The 5,639-nt window shown below is 36.8% G+C and overlaps 1 pseudogene; it reads left to right on the top strand.

Annotated features, from left to right (window-relative positions):
• The first annotated feature begins 3,174 nt into the window (after nucleotides 1-3,174).
• LOC122119825 lies at nucleotides 3,175-4,119 on the top strand (annotated as a pseudogene).
• The last annotated feature ends 1,520 nt before the right edge of the window (nucleotides 4,120-5,639 follow it).

The raw sequence follows: 5,639 nt of genomic DNA, 5'->3' as shown, positions 1-5,639 counted from the left end.
TAACCAAGATGTAAATTCAGAGAGAAGAAGCAGGTAGAAGGAAAGGAGGAGAGAAATAAAGAAGCAAGAAAAATGAAAAAAAAATTAAAAAATTAAAAATTATATAAGCACAAAGAAGTATTATGGAGAGAGGAGAAGGATGGAAGGAAAGGAAGAGAGAAAGTTGTTAGGTTTTTAAAAAGAGGTAGCCGACAGGCCGAAATTTTCTGAATAGAGACCCGGAAACACAACAAATCAAAGAAAGATTGGACAAATGGGATTGTATAAGGTTGCAGAGCTTCTGCAGGGCAAATGACATAGAAAGCCCACGGATTGGGAGAAGATCTTTACTAGCCATACAACGGACAAGGGTCTCATATCTAAAATATACTTGGAACTCAAAAAATTAAACCACCCAACAACAAATCCTCAAAGAAACAACTGCCCAATAAGTAAGTGGGCGAAAGACTTAAAGAGAAGCTTCTCTGAAGAAGAAAGAAGGATGGCCAATAGACACATGAAGAAATGTTCAACATCCCTAGCCATAAAAGAAATGCAAATCAAAACAACATTGAGATATCACCTCACTCCAGTTAGAACAGCAAAAATCAAGAACTCTAACAACAACAGATGCTGGAGGGGATGTGGACAGAAAGGAACCTTACTTCATTGTTGGTGGGAATGTAAACTTGTTCAACCACTTTGGAAAGCAGTATGGAGGTTCCTCAAAAGACTCCACATAGAGCTCCCCAACGACCCAGCAATCCCACTTTTGGGCATTTACCCAAATGATCACAAACAAGGCCACACTAAAGCTACCAGCACAACTATGTTTATTGCAGCATTATTTACCATAGCTAAGACATGGAACCAACCCAGATGCCCCTCAGTAGATGAATGGATCAAGAAGATGTGGTATATATACACAATGGAATTCTATGCCTCCATCAGAAAGAATGACATTGCCCCATTTGTTAGGAAATGGAAAGGCTTGGAAAAAATTATATTAAGTGAAGTAAGTCAGGCCCAAAGAAACATAGGTCCCATGGTTTCCCTTATTTGCAATATCTAGTATAGGTATGAGTCAAGCGGAAAAAGTCAGATAATGTGATGTTAGGAAAACAAAACCTCAAATATGTATTTTAATGTTTTTGTTTCTTTCATGCATGTGTTTCTAATGCATTTATAAGATTATTTCTTTGTTGCTTTGTATGTCCCTCCCCCACAGTGTAACCCCTGCTTTCACTATATTTGATGTCAGTATAACATGTGGAGGAGACGGGGACAAACAAGTCGTTTAAGGATTCAGGTGGACCTGTTGCAACAATGAGAAGTACAAAATGTCATGTCAAAACCAGCTTTACAATGTCGGTGAGGGGGGGGGGAGGGGGGGTATGATTGGGTGGGAGGGAGGGGGGAGGCTGGGAAGGGAGGTGAAGGGTAAACAAAGGAGGAGGATGCAATGCTTGGTAAAAAATGTATGCATTTTTCTGCCCATGTAATTGTAACCCCTCTGTACAGTATGTTCTCAAATAAAATAAAATTAAATTAAAAAAAAAATAAATAAATAAAATATGTGGTTTGATGTAATTGTATTATGAATTGGACTCTGCAAAAAAATGGAAATTAATGAAAAAATCGGTAAAAATCCAAATAAAGTTGGTGTTTTAACTAACAGTACTTAATCAATATTAATTTCTTAGTACTGACATCTACCATGGCTAGGTAAGAATTTAACACTAGCTGGGGGAAGAATAGAAAGAAATGCTACCTATAATCCCTGCCATTTTTCTCTACATTTAAAATTACTCCAAAATAAAATGTAATATTTTTAATGTTATGAAAAAAAAAAAAAAGAGGTAGCCGAGTAAGAACTGCACCACGCACGTGGTATTCAGGTAAGGGGTAGGTTTATTCAGTAGACCTGCTGGGACCAGGCAAGGTTGGCACTCCACGCGGCTGGCAAAAGGAAAAGAGGGCGGTCTGGCCGCGGTTTAGGCCTTATATAGGGTAGGGGGTGGGGAAGGGTGTGTCCAGGTAAAGGGAAGTGGGATCAGGTGGGAGAAAGGTGTGGCCACATCAGGTTAAGATGTGACCTCAGCGGATGAGGATGTGACCTCTTCCAGGTGTCCCAGTTGCCTAGGTAAAGCAGGTACTGGGTGAGGTCTGTTCGCCGTCCAGGAATGGACCTTACAAAAGTAAAAAGGACAAATGAAAAAATTAAAAATTAAAACATAAAACATTTAAAAATTATATAAGTAAAAAGAAAAAATCCTACTATTAAAGGAATTTAGGCTGAGTGTTTGTGAATTGAGTAATCAATTTCTAATTTACGGATACACATGCACATAATGAATGATAAAGTCTAATATTCGAAGATGGGTATATATCTGGGGATGAGCAGAAGAGCAATTAAGTCATACAAAACTACCCAAAAAAAATAAAAAAGAAAAAGAGTAAAGAGATTATAAAAACACACACACCTAAAACTAAAACGATGAAAAAATAACTTTTTCAAAAATTTGAAAAATTAGGAAGTAAAAAGAATACTTTGGTTTTTTTCTTGTGTCTCCTATGTCCACATCCAGTCTCTTGGTGGAGTTTCTGATTTGCTTCTGGTGTTTGTTTTTCCTGTGGCTTGACTGGGTTTTTTGTTTTGGACTTTTTTATTATAATAATACTGTACAGAAAGGTTTTAGTTACATGAGCAAGGTAATGAGTACAATTACTATGGGGCATTGTTGACTCCTCCTTTATTTTTCCCCTTCCAACCCTTCTGTCCCACCTCCACAATTATTCCCACCCCTCCCCGCCAAAGTTGTAAAGTTCATTTTCAACATTGTGTCTTGTATATCTCCTTGTTACAAAGGGTCAGGCTGTATACTTGTTTAAGCATTTTGTTTTTTCCCTTCCCCTCTCTGAATTAGAGAATTGTATATACAAGATGCAGTGAAGATCAGAGCACCACGCAAGATGAGCACCGTGGGGACAGTAACAGCATTTTGGGCGCCGCGTGGTCCTGAGAGGCAGTCCCATAGCGGGTGGCTTTGTCTCATTGGCGCTGATGACCCAGGAGCATTGGGACGCTGTCCATGAGAAAGAACTTCAAATGTTCCAAGAATATGGAGATACAGGAGAAATCTGGTCTGGGAAAGAGAGTGTAATCGACTAATAAGGAGGATACACAAGCACAAGATGCTTCAGTACTTGATGTCGGAAATGGAAATGGTGTTTTCCTAGTTAAAATGAATCCTTAGATATGTATTTTAATGTTTTTTTTTCCTCTCATGCATTTGTTTCTTAAGCATTTATAAGATTATCTCTTTGTAGCTTTGTATGTCCCTCCCCCACAGTATAACCCCTGCTTTCACTATATTTGATGTCAGTATAACTTATAGAGGAGATGGGGAAAAACAAGTCGTTTAAGGATACAGGTGGACATGTTGCAACAATGAGAAGTACAAGTAGTCATGTCGAAAACGAGCTTTGCAATGTTGGTGTGGGGGGGGGGGAGAAGCGGGGAGGATTGGGGGGGAGGCTGGGAAGGAGGATGTGAAGGGTAAACAAAGGAGGAGGCTGCAATGCTTGATAAGAAATGTACGCATTAACCTGCCCATGTAATTGTAACCCCTCTGTACAGTGTGTTCACAAAAAATAAATAAAAAAAAGAAAAAAAATTGCAAAACTTGGTTTCTGCAATATTCCTGGAATTGATTACTCTCCTGCAATTCAACTTTCTAGCAGTAAAAGAGAAAGAAGGGTTATCTAACATAAAGTTGAAGGTAGAATAATTTTTTAATCTTTCCACAAAGCTTTCTGGATTTCATATTTGTGTTGACAAAGGGACTTTTGATGCCATAAGCGTTAATCCTGACAATGCAGCTGAGAAGAGGAAGCAGTATGTGAAATCTATCTCTGGGGTGTTTAAAGTAAAGGGCTTTTTTCTGATAACTTCTTGTAATTGGACCAAGGAAGAATTGCTGGATGAATTCTGCAAAGGATTTGAAATTTTTGAAGAGTTGCCGACACCCACTTTCAGCTTTGGAGGTAGACATGGAAACAGTGTACATCATTAGTTTTACAAAAAACTTGAGACTTCCTTGGACAAATTCAGATACCTTTTTAAACAAAATGACACAGCAAAACATCCTGTCACAGAAACTATAAGTTGAAATAAATGCTTAGTAAGTATGGAGGAAACACATGTTGGAATACCTTTAATAGAAAAAGAAATGACCTAAAATAATCATGAGCATATGAATGACTGGCATTTAAAGATTGACCAAGTTTAATTATGAATATTCTTTTGGATTTGAGATGTTAATTTTTTTTATTTTTAGCTCAGTATAATGTCCTGTAATTTCTGACCAGTTAAAAGCCTGAAAGTAGTAAACAAATATTCAAAAAAAAAGATGCAGTGAAAACAGGAGTTATACCATGGGGGAGAAACATACAAAGAAACAAAAAAAATCACATGGTAAAACATAAATATGTTAGAAACAATAGCAAGCAAGAAAAAAAAATGTGTTCTTAATTTGGTGTTCATTTACAACAGGTAAGATATAGAACCATCCCAGATGCCCCTCAGTAGACGAATGGATCTAGAAAATATGCTAGATATACACAATGGAATTCTATGCCTCCATCAGAAAGAGTGGCATTGCCCCCTTTTGTCAGGAAATGGAAAGACTTTGAAAAAATTATGCTAAGTTAAGTAAGCCAAGCCCAAAGAATCATAAGTCCCATGGTTTCTCTTATTTGCAATAACTAGAAAAGCAGAAAAGGTCAGATAAGTTCATGTTAGGCAAAAGGAATCCCAAGATAAGGATTTAAATATTTTTTTTTCCTTGTGATTATTTCTAACATATTTATAAGATGACTTCTTTATTGCTTTGTATGTCCCTCCTCCACGGTGTAACTTCTGCTTTCAATGTATTTGATGTTTATATAATTTGTGGACGCGAAGTGAAAGAACAAATTGTTTAAATAGGGATAAAGGTGGACACATGGCAACAATGAGATATACAGGGCACTATGTCGAAAAATGAACTTTAAACTTTGGCCAGGAGAGGGGATAGTGTGGAAGGCATGGGGAGGATGGGAATAGATGGGAAAGTGAAACAAAGGAGGAGGCAACAATGCTTGATATGAAATGTACTCATTACCTTGCCCATTTAATTGTAATCCCTCTGTACGATATTTTAACAATAAAAAAACAAAAACAATCATCTTATATGGTCATATGTACATAGCGCTTTAACTTTTGTGCTTTTCCTAGATATATGCTAGTTATTGCAAATAAGGGAAAACATGGGACTTATGTCTCTTTGGACCTGGCTTACTTCACAATATAATTTTTTCAAGTCTTTCTACTTCCTAACAAATGGAGTGATGTCATTGTTTCTGATAGAGGCATAGAAATCCATTTCATAGCTATATATACATATATAGATATATGCATATATCTATATATCTCTATATATGTATCTATACATATAGATACATAGATATATACATATATATAGATACATATATGTACCTTTATATATAATATATATGTATCTATCTATCTATATATATATATATATATTGTTTTTGTTTTGGGGGTCCTGTCATGGGCCTGAACTCTGGGCATGGGCACTGTCCCTCAGCTCTTCAGC

The sequence above is a fragment of the Dipodomys spectabilis genome, unplaced genomic scaffold (genome assembly GCF_019054845.1).
Source record: "Dipodomys spectabilis isolate Male_0828 unplaced genomic scaffold, ASM1905484v1 ptg000173l, whole genome shotgun sequence".
Taxonomy (NCBI): Eukaryota; Metazoa; Chordata; class Mammalia; order Rodentia; family Heteromyidae; genus Dipodomys; species Dipodomys spectabilis.
The sequence above is the reverse complement of the archived record's forward strand: the minus strand, read 5'-3'. Positions and strand labels throughout refer to the sequence as shown.